This window comes from Myotis myotis, unplaced genomic scaffold (genome assembly GCF_014108235.1).
Source record: "Myotis myotis isolate mMyoMyo1 unplaced genomic scaffold, mMyoMyo1.p scaffold_m19_p_17, whole genome shotgun sequence".
NCBI lineage: Eukaryota > Metazoa > Chordata > Mammalia > Chiroptera > Vespertilionidae > Myotis > Myotis myotis.
Genome location: NW_023416321.1, coordinates 20542390 through 20561362, shown reverse-complemented (window position 1 = coordinate 20561362; position 18973 = coordinate 20542390). Strand labels below are relative to the sequence as shown.

At 43.2% G+C, this 18973-nt stretch overlaps 1 protein-coding gene and 1 pseudogene across 3 annotated transcripts in view; one reads left to right on the top strand and one right to left on the bottom strand.

The window, feature by feature from the left end:
- The window catches only part of YPEL2 (yippee like 2), a 90341-nt gene extending 71434 nt beyond the window's left edge, over nt 1-18907 (bottom strand). For all 3 annotated transcript variants that reach the window (XR_004972789.1, XR_004972787.1, XM_036340141.1), the window contains exons 1-2: nt 18790-18907; nt 16516-16644 (exon numbers count right to left, since the gene is read on the bottom strand). The gene's annotated coding sequence lies outside the window, so the exon portion shown is untranslated. The remainder of the gene's footprint in view (nt 1-16515; nt 16645-18789) is intronic.
- Nucleotides 12451-13040, top strand: LOC118671634 (annotated as a pseudogene).
- Nucleotides 18908-18973: the final 66 nt, after the last annotated feature.

Below are 18973 nucleotides of genomic sequence, written 5' to 3'. Positions count from 1 at the left end.
AGGTTCGATTCCGGTCAAGGGCATGTGCCTGGGTTGCGGGCACATCCCCAGTGGGAGATGTGCAGGAGGCAGCTGATCGATGTTTCTCTCTCATCGATGTTTCTAACTCTCTATCTCTCTCCCTTCCTCTCTGTAAAAAATCAATAAAAAATATGTTAAAAAAAAAAAAAAAAGAACTGAATCGGGGCCAGTGTTTTGAGAAAGGGAATAAGTAATACATTTTTCAGATGATTTTTAAAATATAAATCAATTAAACTAAAAATAAGTTTGAGGAGAAAGCTGCAGCCACGCCCATTGCAACCATGATCCACAACTATTTCAATTGCATTCCTATATATTTTATGTTGTTGCAATCAATGAATATAACCACTTCATACTCTACTTTTTTCAATGAATGTTGTATCTGAAATGTTTTTATATTCCTAGAGTCTCTATTATCTTTTCATTTAAATTTTTTTCCATTATCTTTTTAAATGTCTATATTATATTTCACAATGTAGATGAACCACAGTATAGCCATTTTCCTATGGTTTCAGTAGTTTTTCTAACATTGTTTCAACAGTTTTAGATATACTTCTTTAAATTCTAGAATTTATTTTCGTTATATGGTGTGAGGTAAAACCCAACTAGGTATTTTTATACAATTTGCTACACATAACTGATTATATAATTTCTTATCTACTGTGATGTAGCCTTTATGAAATATTAATTTACTCTTTAAAAAACCCTATAAGATAACTGTTATTATTCACATTTTACACCTAAGAAAATAGGCACGGAGAGGTTCAGTAAATTACCCAAGGTTACACAGCTAATAAGCGGTAGAGACTCAATCTGACACAGGCAGTTTGGCATCAGAGATCCATTCTTAATTAACTGAGTTAAATTATAAATGAGTTAATATTTGTAAAGAATCTAGAGCAGTGCTTGGCATATAGTAATCTTTGTATAAATGTTTGTTTAATAAATTCAGGGAAAATGTCATGGACTTATTTATCCAAAAATCTGTTTCAAGGATACCTGTTTGTATCCCATTGATCTGTGTTGGTTTCTGTTTTAGCTTTGATTATTAAAATAGCATTGGCGTCGGGGGCTGGGTGAAAAAGGTGAAGGGATTAAGAAATACAAATTGGTATTTGCAGAATAGTCATGGGGAGGTAAAGTTCAGCATAGGGAGTATAGTCAATAATATTGTAATAACTGTGTGGTGTCAGTTGGGTACTAGGCTTATGGGGGGATCACTTTGTAAGTTATATAAATCTCTAACCACTATGCTGTACATCTGAAACTAATATAATACTGAATGTCAACTAATTGAGAACAAAAATTTTAAACATATATTTTTATTGATTTCACAGAGAGAGAGGGAGAGAGATAGAAACATCAATGATGAGAGAGAATCACTGATTGGCTGCCTCCTGCACACCCCACACTGGGGATCGAGCCCGCAACCTGCGCATGTGCCCTGACAGGGAATTGAACCATGACCTCCTGGTCCGTAGGTTGATGCTCAACCACTGAGCCACGCCAGCTGGGCAATTAATTAAAAATTTTTTAAAATTTATATAAAATAAAATAGCATTTTAAATTTGATAGGGCAAGCCCACACCAATACCCACTATTCATTTGTAACACTTTCCTTGCTAGTCTTGCCTGCTCATTCTTCCAAATAAATTTTATTACCCATAATTAATTATGAAAAATTTAAATATAAAGAAAAAAGAATTATAAGCACCACAGATAAACTTTCCTAAGTCATTTGTTTCAAAACGCAAATAAAAACAAACCAAGCCCTAACTGGTTTGGCTCAGTGGATAGAGCTTCAGCCTGCGGACTCAAGGTCCCAGGTTCGATTTCGGTCAAGGGCATGTACCTTGGTTGCGGGCACATACCCAGTAGGGGATGCACAAGAGGCAGTTGATCGATGTTTCTCTCTCAGAGATTCTAACTCTCTATCCTTCTCCCTTCCTCTCTGTAAAAAATCAATAAAATATATTTTAAAAAAATACATCTGCTTTTGAGGATTTGATGGGAACTAATTCACACTAAGAGTTAATGTGATACCAATATTAATACTAATTAAAATTCTCCTTCAGAAATATGGTTTACTTCTCCACTTATTCAGGTATTTCTTTGTATTCCTGAGTAGTATATGGTGGTTTTGTCACCCAAATTTCTTGTTAAAATTAATCAGTGACATTTTTCTTTTGATTGTGTTGGTGAAAGGGTGCAGAGAAAGGTCTTTTTAAACAAATATTTTTATTGATTTCACTGGTTATTGTCAGGCATTGGGGATATAAATTAATGTAAACATTGTTTAATATAGCAGAGGAATATACTAGCCTTGTAGATGATTAATTTATTCATCACAACATCGATTGAGCATATGCTGTATGCCAGGCTCTGAAGACACATGGATGAGTGTGTCTATTTCTTTTTGTCCTTGGGGAACTGATACTCTTCGGAAAGATAAATAGATGATCTAAATAATTTAAAGCAGGGCAATAAAATGCCACAAGGAAGGTCAATAAGGCTGCACCAAGGAGATAATATTAGTCAGTGACAAGGGTTCTCCAGGAAAGAAAGGAGACGGTGCATCCCATGGAGCAGAAACGCCTCATGTTCAAGGACAGGAAACTGGACATTTCTGTGTGAAGGGCTGACGCAAGGCAAATGGGAGTTGCTAGGGAGGCACTGAATAGTATGTTCTGCACAGAGAACAGTGCATTTGTTTGGTGTAGCTCAAGTTTTGGGTATTTGGAATGGGGGTGGCTTCTGGAAAGATGAGTGAAGGTGTTTAACATGCAAAAGGTTTGAACTTTATCATAAAAGTAACAGGGTCAGCAAAGGTTTTAAAGCAGGAGTTTTTTTTTATCAGAATTAGTTTTTGACAGAATCATTCTGGCACCAGGGATGGCTTGGAATGGGAAGAGAGAAGGCTGGAGAGATGGTGGCAGCCAGACTGTGAAGAGCATTGCATGCTGTAGAGAGCAAAGCCTGCCATTGGACCTTAACCCACAGGCAGCAGAGTGATAAGATCAAATAAGTAATAAAACAGTAAAATGTGCTGTGATAAACGGCACAGATAATAACAGTAGGCATCCAGGGGAGGGAGTTATCACCACATAGGGAGGGAATCTTGGCCTTAAAATCAGACGTAGGCAGGAATCCCAGGTCTTTCATCATCTATGAACAAGGTTTATAGCCTTTAAAAAAAAAAACCAACATATATATATGTATTATATATATATATAGACTGGAGCTCACAGTCTAGTGAGAGAGACAGATAATGAATAAGCAAATGCATAAGCTGTCTCCTGTACGCCCCCTACTAGAGATTGAGGCCGCAACCTGGGCATGTGCCCCAACCTGGAATACTACACTCAACCAACTGTGCCACATCGGCTGGGGCTGTAGCCTTTTTTTTTTGGCTGTAGCCCTTTGAGTCTCCATTTCCTGACCTCTAGTAAAATAATGAGGCCAATAATACCTACCTAAGTATCTGCAGTGAGGACTAAATGAGAAAAACTATTTTAATGCCAACTACAGAGTAGTCAGTCACTCAATAAGTCTTATTTCCAATTGTGCAGCGCCTACCTTGATTGAGTTCACAGTTGAGAAATTTGCATTTTTACTCATCACTGTTTTCATGCTCTGGGACTTCTCAGAATCTACTACCCATTTTCTTTTTCAGGTCTATATTCTTGTACTTAAATTCTACCTTAGGACAATTTTTTGTTGTTGTTGTTGTATATTCTTTATCCTGCCAAGAGCATTTTAGATCTGGAGAGACCAGCTCCTCCACCCTGTCCATTTCACTGTATCACATGTCCTGAGATTTGCTTCTTTCCATCTGATTCCAGGGTCAAAGATCTTGATGATAGCACAAGCATTTAGCTCAGAGAGATAATGGCTTATTCATTTTCCTCTTCTAGCTTCTGAGGAAATAAAACTGAACAACTCAAAAACCTTGGGAGAATGAGAAATATGAACCGACATCCCCACTCTTCTACCTTTTTAGGTTTGGGCCCAGAAGTCAACCAAATTATGTCTTTGTCAGTAAAAATCTCAGTGCCTGCAACTCAACCCAAAGACTGACATTGTCCCAAACCCATCTTGCATCTGTCATCAGTAAAGCACTGCACCATTTAAATAGTGCTGATTATCAGGAAAGAGGAGTAGCTCTTGTTCCGGACAAAAATTGATTTGTAGATATATCCAGAGCCGAAGGCTGCAATATAGTAATTCATTTATCGAATAAATCTTTATTGAAACCTTCTCTGTGCCAAGCATTGTTCTAAGTTCTGAGATACAGCAGTAAACAAAACAAGGTCCTTGCTCTTGTGGAGCTCACAGTCTAGTGAGAGAGACAGATAATGAATAAGCAAATGCATAAGTATATACAAAATATGCCAGCTGGTGACATGTGCCACGGACAAAAATAAAACAAATATGGGGAGAAGTGATGAGAAGGTAGAAAGGGCTATTTTAGTAAGTGAATTTGTTTTATTTTTTTTTCTTAATTATCAAGATACTAGAGGCCTGGTGCACGACATTCGTGCACTGGGGGAACAGGGGATCCCTCAGCCCAGCCTGCACCCTCTTAAGTTCAGGACCCCTTGGGGGGATGTCTGCCAAGGGGTCCTTAGCGCTGCCACAGAGGCAGGAGAGGCTCCTGCCACCGCCGCTGCACCGTGACCCTGGCTTCTGGCTGAGCGGCACTCCCCCTGTGGGAGCGCACTGACCACCAGGGGGGCATCTCCTGCGTTGAGCATCTGTCCCCTGGTGGTCAGTGTGCATCATAGCCACCAGTTGTTCCGCCATTCGGTCAATTTGCATATTAGCTTTTTATTATATAGAATAACAGGTAAAGTGTATAACTATGTACAACTTGATAAATTTTTAAAAATTGATTTTAGAGAGAGAGGAAGAGAAGTGGAGAGAGAAACATTGATGTGAGAGCAGAACATCAATCGGTTGCCTTTAGCACACCCTACCTGGGATCAAGTCTGCAACCCAGGCATATGCCCTGACTGGGATTCAAATCAGCAACTTTTCAGTACATGGGACAACACCCAACCAATTGAGCCACATCTCTGCTATCACGTGGTTGCAACTGTCTTTTTCACTGTAGACTTCTATGTTTGCAAAGTGACTTCTAAGCAGAGACCTCATGGAAGTGTGCTCTGCTTGGAACACTTTGCCTCTGAAAGAGAAGTACAAAGGCCTCAAGGCAGACACGTGTTGTTTGAGAAGCAAAGAGGCCAGTATGGCTGGAATTGAGTAAACAATGGGGAGGGTGATAGGAGACAGAGTAAGAGAAGTGGAGAGCTGGGGCAAAGGATAAAGTAAGCCATCGAAAGGCCCTTTTTTTTTTGAAAAATGTATTTTTTATTGATTTCAGAAAGGGAGAGAGAGAGAAAGAGAGAAACATCAATAATGAGAGAGAATCATTGATTGGCTACCTTCTACATGCCCCACACTGGGGATTAAGCCCAAGCCCACAACCTGGGCATGTGGCCTGAAATCGAACTGTGACCTCCTGGTTCATAGATAGAACCTCAACCACTGAGCCACACCAGCTAGGCCGCCAGCAGGCCTTTTATACTGAGATAGAGAAGAAGTCATTGGAGGGTGTTGAGAAGACAGACACAATCTGACTGAGGTTTATAACTGCATCCTTTTGGCTGCTCTGCTAAGAAAAGCCTGGCCCAGCCAGCGTGGCTCAGTGGCTGAGCATTGACATATGAACAAAGGTCACGGTTTGATTCCCCGTCAGGGCACGTGCCCGGGTTGCGGGCTCCATCCCCAGTAGGGGTAGAATAGGAGGCAGTCGATCGATGATTCTTTCTCATCGTTGGTGTTTCTCTCTCTCCCTCTCCTTTCTTCTTTGAAATTAATAAAAATATTTAAAGGAAGGAAGGGAGGGAGGGAGGGAGGGAGGGAGGGAGGGAGGGAGGAAGGAAGGAAGGAAGGAAGGAAGGAAGGAAGGAAGGAAGGAAGGAAGGAAGGAAGGAAGGAAGGAAGGAAGGAAGGAAGGAAGGAAGGGAGGAAGGAAAAAAAGCCAGAAGAGCCAGGGAAGCAAAGCAGGGAAGAGGCAGGGGGAGTAATCCAGGAGAGACATGGCATGGGCTTGGGTCAGGATTACAGCACTGAGGAAGTAAGGGATCTGGTTCTGGAATCACTGTGAAGGCAGACCTGACAGGGTTCTTAGATGAGATTGGGGTATAAGAAAAAGAGATTATCAAGCATGAGTTCAGGCTTTCAGGCTCGAGTAGGGTGGAATTGAACACAGTCTTCTGTACAAACTTTTTGGTAAAACTGATCACACAGAGAATCTGCCAGGGGTTTACTCCTTTAAACCGCATTACAGTAACATCAAGTTTAGGAAACAGTCCATGTGACAGAGCTTTGCTGGAACAGCTTTGCACCTACTGATACCTGTAATAAAAAATAATTTCTTCTGGAGGGATTTAAGCCAGTTTACAATGATAGCTGACAAAGAGTGCCTTTGTTTATAAAATCTCCTCCAAGGGCTCTATACACTTTACAAATACCCCACTAGCCAGTTGTTCATCTCAAAACAAAGGCATTTCAAAAGCAGGGAATTAAGAGGTGTGAAAGAGGCAAGGGAATCTAGGTCGGAAAACAAATGCCTTCACATTAGAGCACACCTCATAGCTATCTGTAAAGCTCAGTGAAGGTGAACGGAGAGCTCTGGGCCTTACGGGGCTCAGGAAGGACCTCAACAGGAAACAAAAGTGCTCCTCGGATTTCAGAGCACAAAGCAAACCCGAGGGGACTGAATGAAATCATCCTGGTCAATAAAAAGTGCAAGGTTGACATTAAATATGCACAACACAGCTGTTTTGCTCTCTCAGAGAATTATCCAAAAATGCTTACAAGTAGGTTTTCCTACATAACAACAAAACCCCATAGATTTCTGGTGTTGTTGAGGGAGTGAGGAGAGCACACTGTAATTTGCGTCGCCCTCCTCTGAAAAAATGAATTAAAGAACTTTCGGGGCGAAACTGGTTTGGCTCAGTGGATAGAGCGTCAGCCTGCGGACTGAGAGGTCCCGGGTTCGATTCCGGTCAAGGGCATGTATCTGGGTTGAGGGCACATCCCCGGTGGGGGATGTGCAGGAGGCAGCTGATCGATGTTTCTCTCTCATCGATGTTTCTAACTCTCTCTATCTCTCTCCCTTCCTCTCTGTGAAAAATCAATAAAATATATTTAAAAAAAAAAAAAAGAACTTTTGGGGGGCAAGGGGGAGGATGGGAGTAGGCTGGAAGAGGTTAAGGGGGGGGGAGGAGGAACCATGTAATACTTTCAACAATAAAGATTAAAAAAAAAAAACTTTCAAATGACAGAAAAAAAGAGGGATCAATCATCAGAAAGCATGAGAAGTGGCGCCTTTCAATGGCTTCTGGTGACATATTCGAGTCACTGGCAAGAACCGAGGGTGGGACTTGAGCTTGCAACAGGCTCACCAGAGCCAAGCTGACGTGACTGCTCACATGGGGATGACAGCCACAGCATTGGCAAATCATGACTCATGGCCCACAAGCTGAGAATGGTTTTCACATTTCTGGATGGCTGGGGGGAAAATCAAAAGAAGAATATTTGTTATATGTGAAAATTACATGGAATGCAAATTTTGGCGTGCTATTGCCACATAGCCCCACTTATCCATTTAGGTAGGAGCTATGGTTGCTTTGCGTTGTAACAGCAGAGTGGAGTAGTAGTGACAAGAGCCCTTCTAGCCTGCAAAGCCTAAAATAGTGTCTATCCAGTCCTTTCCAGAAAAAGCTTGCCAACTCCCTGCTCGATATCACACTGATGTATCAAGGTAGAAATAACAGGCGAAGGAATTTATTTCCAAAATGCAATTGAGTGCACATCCCAGAAATGGAAAAGCACAGAAACAGATCTGGTGGATGATGTGAGTGTATACAGCTTTTGTTGTTGTTGTTAATGAATATTGACTTCAGAGAGGAAGGGAGAGGGAGAAATAGAAACATCAATGATGAGAGAGAATCATTGATTGGCTGCTGCCTCTTGCACACCCCACACTGGGGATAGAGCCCACAACCTGGGCATGTGCCCTTGACTGGGACTCGAACCCAGGACCTCCTGGTTCACAGGTTGCCGCTCAGCTACGCCAGCCAGGCAAGTGTATACAGCTTTTACCTGCAGCACTTGGCATTCATTCTTTTCTTTTTTTTGATGTTTTATTGATTTTACAGAGAGGAAGGGACAGGGATAGAGAGTTAGAAACATCGATGAGAGAGAAACATCGATCAGCTGCCTCCTGCACACTCCCCACTGGGTATGTGCCCGCAACCAAGGTACATGCCCTTGACAGAAATCGAACCTGGGACCCTTGAGTCCACAGGCCGACGCTCTATCCACTGAGCCAAACCGGTCAGGGCGGCATTCATTCTTTCTAGGCAATAGAAAGGAGAAAGATCACCTTTCCAAGAAAGGAAAGGGATACGAATCCATTTTATCAGCTAGAATCAGATACTGTTCAGGTTTTCTGCTCTTACACTGGCCCTTTCCATGGGGAGTTAATATAAAAGAGTCAGGGATACGCAATGGTGATTTAGTCAGCCCACATACAGTGGCATTGAAACTTTCAGAATGGAGAGCTTGCCTGCCTCTTTCACTACGGTAGCCTCAGAACCTCCACATTGTGAGCCTTCAATATTTGTTGAATGAATACATGAGCATAAACTCTCTGCACACACTTATGAAGGAAGCTGGCTACTCTAGCTCATGTTTTCTTCAAGCTGCGGCATTGAACAAAAAGAACCATTTTGTTCTTGGCCTCTAATTGCTTTGGGGAAACTGCAGCAGTAACACTCCAGACCTCTGCTCCACCTCAGGATCAGAGCACTCCAGAATGCAGTGGCCCCTCACCCCCTCTCTGTGCTTAAGTCAAAGGGCAAGTATGGCTACTATTTAGTGAAGGCTCCACAGGAAGATTTGTTTCTGATTCCAGCTACTGGGCTGTTCAACATCAGCCAGAAGGAGCAAACCCATGTTTACAGCCTAGCTCAGCCTCCTTATCTCCTCTTCCTGCAGGCAAAGCTCTTTTGTCCTTGAAGCATTTTTCAAAGATGGCTGGTTATGCATGTAGAAAATACCAACCCGAACAACACAAAACCCAAATGCTCTTATTTATACAAGGATGCTATTTTATCTTAATTCACTAAATACTGAAAGAAGTTCATAGCTCCCTTTGCTTTTTTTTCTACTTGCAAATATTAAACTAAATTACCTGAAATATGAACCCTGAAGAATGTTGTTGTCATAAAAAAAGAGGTTCCATAACTTAGTTTCTCTTTTTCTGCTCTTTTCAACTTGAAGTTGTTTCTATAACCTTTTCAACTTGAATTTTTGTTTGTTTTTTTCTCATTAGAAGAAGTAAATGGTAGAAAAAATGGGCTCAGGAAACAAGTTACAGAGGCAGAAGGGTCCTTGGAGCTTAGGAAAGAGAAAGGTAAAGATAACGCCCTAGGGGTGGGGGGTGGGGGGAGAGGGAGAGAGGTAAGGGAAAGGCCAGGGCATGCTCCCAGCAGGGAGAGCTGCCTCAACTTGAAGTTTTAATGAGGATCTACCATGTACCTTATGTGCATTTTGCAAAGTTGGGGAAAAGGTAAATAGCAGAGGTGAAGACAAGCTTCTCACACTCCAGAAGCCCAGTGTAATAAAGTCATGTTTTGTTTGTGACTGCATTACCCCAAAGGGAAGTGCAATTTATATACCTACATTATGCACTGCAGAGAAAAGAAATATGTAAGAAATCTCTGCTCTCCTGGATAGTATTTTTATGACAAGAACAAAAATTCCAACAAGAGCACTTAAGAGTTTTCATGCTATCACTTAAGATCTTTTAAAGGTTGTTGCTTAAGTAGTCTCAAGAGATAAGTAGTCAGAACACTACTGGTTCTTCAAAATGTTAAGTACAAATGCACTACCAGCTAGAATGAAAATTTCCCTTTGCCTACCATAAAAAAGAAGGGATACAGAGAAATAAGTCAGATTTCCACGTTCTCTCCAAGTTCATGTGTTAAATATTAATTTTCATTGTCTGTATGAACTTTGCCATCAGAAAACCTCAGTTTGGATACTTTGTGATTTACTTGATCATAGACCTTGGGCAATTCTTGGACCTCTCCAGCCTCTGTCTCTTCGTGACTACCTCACGAGACTTCTGTAAGAATCAAGGAAGGAAATACTATATATAAAAATGCCTGCCCAGTTGGCATGGTTCAGTGGTTGAACGTCAACCCATGAACCAGGTTACCAGTTCGATTCCTGGTCAAGGCACATGCCCAGGTAGTGGGCTCATCTCCAGTAGGAGGCCTGCAGGAGGCAGCCAATCAATGATTCTCTTTCACCATTGATGTTTCTATCTCTCTCATCCTCTCCCTTCCTCTCTGACTAGAGGCCCGGTGCACAAAAATTTGTGCACTTGGGGGGGAGGAGGGGGGGCCCCTCAGCCCGGCCTGTGCCCTCTCGCAGTCTGGGACCTCTCGGGAGATAACGCCCTGCTGGCTTAGGCCTGCTCCCGGGTGGCAGAGGGCAGGCCCAATCCCTAGGTGCAGCCCCTGGTCGGGCTCAGAGCAGGGCCGATTGGGGAGTTGGGGCGCCTTCCCCTGTCACGCACAGAGCAGGGCAGATTGGGAGGTTGCGATGCCACCCTCAGTCACGCTCAGGATAGGGCCGATTGGGGGGTTGGGGCACCGCCCCCTGTCACACTCTAGGCAGGGTCGATGGGGAGGTTGCGGCGCCACCCCGTCATGCACAGAGCAGGGCCGATCAGGGGGTTGAGGAGCTCCCCCCTGTCACTCAGAGAGTAGGGCTGATAGGGGAGTTGGGGCACCGCCCCCTGTCACACTCAGGGCAGGGCGGATCAGGGGGTTGGGGCGCCACCCTCTATCACCCACAGAGCAGGGCCGATCAGGGGGTTGGGGCGCCGCCACTGTCACACTCAGGGCAGGGCCAATGGGGAGGTTATGGCTCTACCCCGTCACACACAGAGCAGGGCCCGTGGGGGGGGAGGGGGGCATTTGGGGCGCCGCACCCTGTCACACACAGAGCAGGGCCGATCAGGGGGTTGAGGCGCTACACCCTGTCACACACAGAGCCGCAGGGCGAATCAGGGGGTTGGGGCGCCTTCCCGTCATGAACAGAGCAGGGCGGATAGGGAGGTTGTGGCCCCGCCCCCTGTCACACACAGCGCCACAGGGCGATCAGGGGGTTTGGGCGCTGCCCCGTCACGCTGATCCTGGTGCTGGGAGGCATATTACCCTTTTACTATATAGGATAGAGGCCTGGTGCATGGGTGGGGCTGGCTGGTTTGCCCTGAAGGGTGTCCTGGATCAGGGTGGGGGTCCCCACTGGGGTGCCTGGCCAGCCTGGGTAGGGGATGATGGCTGTTTGCAGCCTGTCACACACCCTTCAGGGTGGGGGTCCCCACTGGGGTGCCTGGCCAGTCTGGGTGAGGGGCTGTTTTCAGGCTGACTGAAGCTCCCAACTGCTCCTTTTTTTCTTTTTTTTTTTTTTTTTATGGGCCAGGTTTAGCTCTGGCTCCAGCTCTGAGGCCTCTGCTGCTGAAAGAAGGTATCTGGTTTGTTTCGGTTCTATAATCGAAACAATGTATAACTACAGCTCTGAGATCCCGGGCTGCTGAAAGCAGGTTTCTGGGGTTTTGTTTAGCTTCTATATTTGTTACAATGTTTCTTAAACTGCAAGCTCAGAGGCCGGCAGCAGCAGGCGGGGAACGTTGGAGTCCTCCGTCACTGAAGCAAGCAAGCCTCATGTTAGTTTCAAGCTGCCTGGCTGCCGGCCGCCATCTTGGCTGGCAGTTAATTTGCATATCTTGCTGATTAGCCAATGGGAAGGGTAGCGGTCGTATGCCAATTACCATGTTTCTCTTTTATTAGATAGGATATATATATATATATATATATGTGTGTGTGTGTCTTTTTAAAGAAAAAATCGTTTCTTTTAATGTTTTTATTTCAGAGAGAGGAAAGGAGAGATAGAAACAGTAATGATGAGAGAGAACCATTGATCTGCCCACCCCACACTGGGGATCAAGTCTGCAACCTGGGCATATGCCCCGGCTGGGAATCAAACCGTGACCTCCCAGTTTATGTCAATACTCAAACACTGAGCCATGTCGGCTGGGCAAAAACAAAACAAAACCCATATTAAAAAAAAAACACCCTTCTAGCCCTGGCCAGTGTGGCTCAGTTGGTCGAGCATCGTCCTGTGCTCTAAAAGGTTGCTGGTTGAATTCCCGGTCAGGGCACGTACTCAGGTTTTGGGATTGGTCCCCAGTCGGAGTGCATATGAAGGCAACTAATTGATGTTTCTCTCTCACATGAATGTTTCTCTCTCTTTCTCTCTCCCTGCCTCTCTAAAATCAATGAGATGGCGGCACCTGGACGGCGGTGGCTGGTGGGGCTGCTCGTGGCGGTGCGGGGCTTCCCCGCGCGCCGAACCCTGCACTAGTGGGCCCTGGCGCGGGATGTGCTGCTCTTCGAGCACGAGCCGGGCCGCTTTTTCGTGGTTCTGGGGCTCTTCTGCGCTGGCCGGCCGTCTTCTGGGCCTCCCTGGCCAGCGCAGCTTTGGCCCGACCCCGGGTCCCGGCGCAGCCTCCGGATGCAGAGATCCCAGACCCCGGCTATGTGGACGTGCGCTCCGCGCTCTGGCCTGGCCGTGAGCTGCGGCGCCATCCGTACCCTGGTCCTCGCCACTGGACTTCTCCCTCCGCTCTGGTTCGGTGATACTGCAGGCTGGAGGGAAGCAGGTGACCCTCACCACTCACGCCCCCTTTGGCTTGGGTGCGCAATTCACTGTTCCCTTGAACCAAGTATCCTGCGTGGCCCACCGCGGTGAAGTCCCTGCCATGGTGTCTCTAAAGGTCAAAGGCCGACGCTTCTACTTCCTCTTGGACAAAGCTGGGTATTTTCCTAACACAAAACTTTGACAACACTGTGGGTGCCTACTGTAGCTTGTGAAAAAACCACCTGGGGACACTCACCCCTCCAGGAGGGGAATAAAAACAACCTTTAGGTCCTGCCCAGTGTGGCTCAGTTGAAGCATTGACCCAGTGCGTGGAAAGATCTTGGGCACGCTGGTGGCTCAGTGGTTAAGCATCAACCTATGAACCAGGAGGTCACAGTTGGATTCCCCATCAGGAAATATGTCCGGGTTGCAGGCTCGATCCCAGATCATGCAGGAGGCAGCCCATCAATGATTCTCATTTTGATGTTTCTCTCTCTCCCTTCCTCTCTGAAATCAAATCAATAAAGATATATTTTAAAAAAGGGAAGGATCTTGGGTTCGATTCTAGTCAGAGCACATGCCCAGGTGTGGGTTCCATCCCTGGTTGGGGTGCATATGGGAGGCAACTGATATTTCTCTCACATTGATGTTTCTCTCCCTTGCCCTTTCTCTAAAATCAATAAAAACAAATCCTCAGGTGAAAAAATAAAATAAAATCAGTAAGAATAAAAGCTTTCTAAATAAGAATGCCCCACCAATCCCTTGAATATAGGAACTGCATCTTATTTCTTATTAAATTCCCAACATCTGGAATAGTGCCTGGCACATAGAAGATACCTATTTAATTTTGATTGAAGGAATACTTTACTATATAAATATGTCCTCGTAAGGCAACTTTTACTATAATTTTTAGATTAATAATAGGGTAGTAACATAAGATGCCAAGTTAGAGGTTGTCCTTGGACCACTAAACTCTTATTCTAAGTCTTTCTCTCTAAAATATATTCCTGATGGTAGGGCCCAACCACAGCTTTATACACTCCACATGTATAAGAATATTATTCCATTACATGCATACCACATTTTGTTTGTCCATTCATCTGTCAATGGACATTTGAGTTGCTTACACTCAAAGAGTGACTGGAATTAGAATTTTTCATATTCCCTCCCTGACTATTGTGAATAAAGCTACGAACCTGGTGTACTGGAAAAGTCCCTGCTTTCAATTCTTTTGTGTATGTACCCAATTACTAATCATATGGTAATTCTATTTTAAATTCTTTGAGGCATCACCCTATTCTCTTTTTTCTTAGAAGTCATATTATTTTACATCCCCACCAGCAATGCACAAGAGTTTTAATTTCTCTACAACCTTGTCAACATCTGTAATTTTCTGGATTTTTCTCATAGTAGTCATTCTAATGAGTGTGAGGTAGTTCTAGTAATTTTCAAAAAATAAGTTATTTAGGAGAAGTTATTCCCAAAGCTGATTAATTTAGAAAAAGACAACGTTTTCCTGAGAAAAATGTTGCCGTAGTTGTTCTCAGCATTTCCCATCTGACCGGAGAGGTATTTTTCTACTAAGATGATATCATTTATCTAACTTTGTGATAGGCTAGTGATTGCTGTTAGTGATTAATAGGACCGGGTGTATCCTGTTACATTTTGCAAAGCCACCCAAATGTTTTTCTTTGGAATCATCTGACCTAAACATGATGACTAAAGGGATATACCCAAGAAAAAGGGAAGTGAATCAGCTATGAAGGAGATGGGGTTGGGAAAGAGCCTGTAAAAAGTTAATAGTTCATCCAAACTTTTACTTAAATATACAGAAGTATAGTTTTATTGTTGGTAAACTTTAATATTTGACTTCAAAGACCACAGAAGACAGAAAGGTAAAATTTTCGGAGTTTTTAAAACTCAAATTTCTTTTTTTCATAAAATGGTGAAATGGTTAAAATAAGAAAGTGGGGGGAAAAACTACCCTCTGTTTAACGCCATACAATAGTTGGGAGAGGCCCAGCACTTATGTATATTAAATATTAATTTGTTTAATCAAAAGTTTTATTTGGAAAAAAAAAGGAAAACAATGACATGTGAGAAATAATTGGATTTCTTTTAACACACTCTTCCTATGATCATATTTAAGAAGTTCAATGACAAAGATCATGGAGAAAGGACAAGCCTGGGTACAGCAGTGTTGTGTTTTGAAAACAGCTCTGAACTTGGTATTCGAAGGCCAAGTTCAAGGTTTTGCATAAATAGGTTTGTCACCTTACTAGCTGTGCAATCTGTGTGAGTCACCCAACCCATCTGAGCTTCCATTTCCTAATCTAAAAATCAGGGATAATATCACTTATTTCACAAGACTGTGGTAAATATTAAATAAGATAATAGGTGTAATAATACCTGGCATACAAAAGATATTGGATACATGTTAACTTTATTCCTCTTTCCAAAGTAGGGTCAGAGTTGTCTCGTTATTTGGTAGAGCTAAAGCATGCATACTTGGGGTATGGACATTGCTTTTCAAAGAGTGACTGGAATTGGAATTTTTCACATACCCTCCTGAAACACATTTCTTTCTCATCTCAGTAACTGGCTCCACCATCTAACTATTCAGTTGTATAAGCCAAACCTACCAATTAAGAGTTTTCCCTCTTCCTTTACCCACCAAGTTCATTGGTTCTACCTCTAAAATAGATCTCAAATCCAGCCACTCTCTCCATCTCCACTTCCACTGCCCTATCTCTATCTCCATCCTGTCCCCTTCCAATCTATTTCTACTCAGCAGCAAGAACAATCTTTAAAAATGCACTACATCAAAAGTACAGCATAGGGACTACAGTCAATAATCCTATATAATAAAACCCTAACATGCAAATCAACTGAATGGCGGAAAGACCAGCGGAACAACCGGTCACTATGATGCACGCTGACCACCAGGGGGCAGCTCCTGTGTTTAGCGTCTGCCCCCTGGTGGTCAGTGGCTCCCACAGGGGGAGCGCTACTCAGCCAGAAGCTGGGCTCACAGATGGCGAGCGCAGTGGCAGTGGTGGGAGCCTCTCCTGCCTCTGTGGCAGTACTAAGGAGCAGTGAGCTAAGTGGTAAGGAGCAGCAAGTGGTAAGGAGCGAGTTATCCTAGACTACAAGAGAGATTCCTGGCTGCAAGAGGGTGCAGGCCAGGCTGAGGGACCCCACCGGTGCACCATCGGGGCCTGGGAGGGACCGCAGGGGGGCTCCAGAGCATGTCTGGCCTGTCTCATCCAGTCCCGACCGGCCGGACCCCAGCAGCAAGCTAACCTACTGGTTGGCGCATCTGCCCCCTGGTGGTCAGTGCATGTCATAGCGACTGGTCAAATGGTCGTACAAACGGTCGGACACTTAGCATATTAAGCTTTTATTATATAGGATGCTACCCTGGAATATAAGAAAAAAAGATACTGCTTCCTCCTTTTCTCAGCTCAATTACTTACTAACAAGACCAAAAGCCCTAAGGAGGGCAGGAATTGTTCTGTATGGTTCACAGCTATAAGCCAGGTGCCTGGATGGCAGGCATTCATAAATATTTTTTGAAAAATACAACCCACTCAGTCTTAAAAGAGATCCTCACATATCCTCTCTCTCCAATATCTCCAATCTCTCTCCAATAGCTCCTTCTCATTTTCACACATTTATAAGCCAGTCCCCATTTAGAACACAACTCACTTGATACTGCTGTCTTTTCAAATGTTCTGGTTCTCCAATTCCTTTGAATAAGTGGCTGGTTTTTACTAGCCTCATTTAGTACTATTCAGTCCTCTTCAGCCCTTTGCAATCTGGTATCATTTCCATCAACTAGAGAGATAAGTGAACCACAGTTAAGGAGGCCTCCTTCTAAACCAAATGCAGTCATCCTTTCCCAGGCCCTGCCTTCTCAATGTCCTATTTTGGACACTGCTGATAACCATGTTCTCTCACAAATTCTCTACTTTCATGGGGTTGAAGATGCTGTGGGCAAATTCAAGGGACTGACTCTGTCATTCTTTTCCCTGCACTCATTGCCTTTGTGAGTTTTTCTTTTTCTCTTAATTTAAATTATCAACTCTTTTGTTGATGAGGTTTAATAATCCACAACCAGGTTTATTTCATTTTAAATACAGAATCTCAAGCCTTGAATTAGCATTCAGAACAGTCCAGAGAACAGTCCAAAGCCACTAACATCACTAGTGGCTTTATGAATTGTGTTGGTATGCTCTCAGCCTTCTTTAAAAAAATTTTTTAATTTTTTTTTAAATAATTTTTTCAATTACAGTTTACATTCAACATTATTTTGTATTAGTTTTAGGTGTATAGTGGTCAGACAATCATGTACTTTACAGAGTGTCCCCTCTGATATTTCTAGTACTCATCTGGCACCACTGCTCTCTGCATTCTGATCTCTGACTCTTGGATCTGGCCGTTTTAGCTCTGACCTTGTTTTGGTGCCTGGTCTCAGACTGCTATTTATATTTTCCTTGTTACTGAAATGATTATGTCATATTATTGCCTAACAGTTTTGGTTCTTGTTTTTAATGCCTTGAGTTTAGACACCTGCTGAAGTCATAAGACTTTCAGCTCAGAACAAACTATTCAGCCTGGCACTCGTATCTACTGCAGGGTCTCTCTTGACCATTAAAAAAATTTTTTTTTACTGATTTGATAGAGAGGAAGGGAGAGGGATGTCGGGGGGGGGGGGGGGGGAGATCATCAATTTGTTGTTTCACTTATTTATGAATTCATTGGTTGATCCTTGTATGTACCCTGACCAGGGATCAAACCTGCAACCTTGGTGTATCGGGATGACACTCAACCAGCTGAACTACCCAGTATGTAGAACATACTAAGATTTACATTTTACGTTCTTTTATCTCAATTCCCTGCTGCCATTCTTTCTCTACAGTTGTGGCTTCTAGATGTCCACTGTTGTCAGGGCCCTAACCCAATTTCTAGAACCAGCCCTGGCCAGATATTAGAGATGTAATATTCTCTAGGACTCAGTACCAACTTGCTGCTATAATTAGTCCAGTGTTATCACTTTGTTCTTCAGTTCTACTAAATGAGCTTATTTCCAAGACCGGGGTGCTAGCTCTGGTTGGTACCTGGTGTTCTGTTTGGCCTTGGTAACGTGCCTAGGACTTTAGTCTACAAAGAAGCTCTTACTACTTCATGTTAAAACTCCCTCATGCCAATTGCTTACTGAAATGCCTGCCAACTGCCATGTACCTGGGATACTACTATCATGCTACACTAGACCTATAGCTGATTCCGTCAAATCTAGTGCCAGCTGCATCTCAGCAGAAAGGTCTTCCCCACCATGCTGTCCACCAAGCCTAGCAATAGCTATCTCAAAATGAAAGGATATTTAGCCTGTTTTTATTTATTTATTTGTTTATTTATAAAATATATTTTTATTGATTTCAGGAAGGAAGGGAGAGGGAGAGATAGAAACATCAATGCTGAGAGAGAATCACTGATTGGCTGCCTCCTGCACGACCCACACTGGGAATAGAGCCCACTATCTGGGCATGTGCCTGATTGGGAATCAAATCGTGACCTCCTGGTTCATAGGTTGACACTAAACCACTGAGCCAGGCCGGCCGGGCTATTTAGCCTATTTTAAAACATGACACCCCAATCAGAAAAGCAGTATTTAAATGTTTTCTGATAGTGAATATCAACGCTCTTGTTAAAGCTACTATACTTTAATTAAGTGATTTAGTCACCTCGACTATAAAATCATCAAACTTCTAAAACATGACTTTCTAAACAGCTTTACCACACTGGGTACTTTATCTTCTATTGGTTGACACAAAATATATGCTGGCCCTACAATATTAAACTGCTCCAAATCATAACAAAGCAAAATTTGGTAAAAAGAAATAAAAAAAGAATTGTATCAAATATGATCCCTAGCAACTACAATCATAAATTATAGTGAAAATGACTGATATAATGGATTACCTGCCCAAGTTATTTGTTCACATGCCAAGAAGCAACTTCTTTACCATAAAAGTGTATCCACATTTTCTTTATTCTAGAGAGAAATCTCAGGTGCATTTACTCATCAATTCATCACCTCATCAAATTCTGCAAAAGAAAAATCTACAAAGTATATGTGAATTTACAACTACAAAAACAAACAATG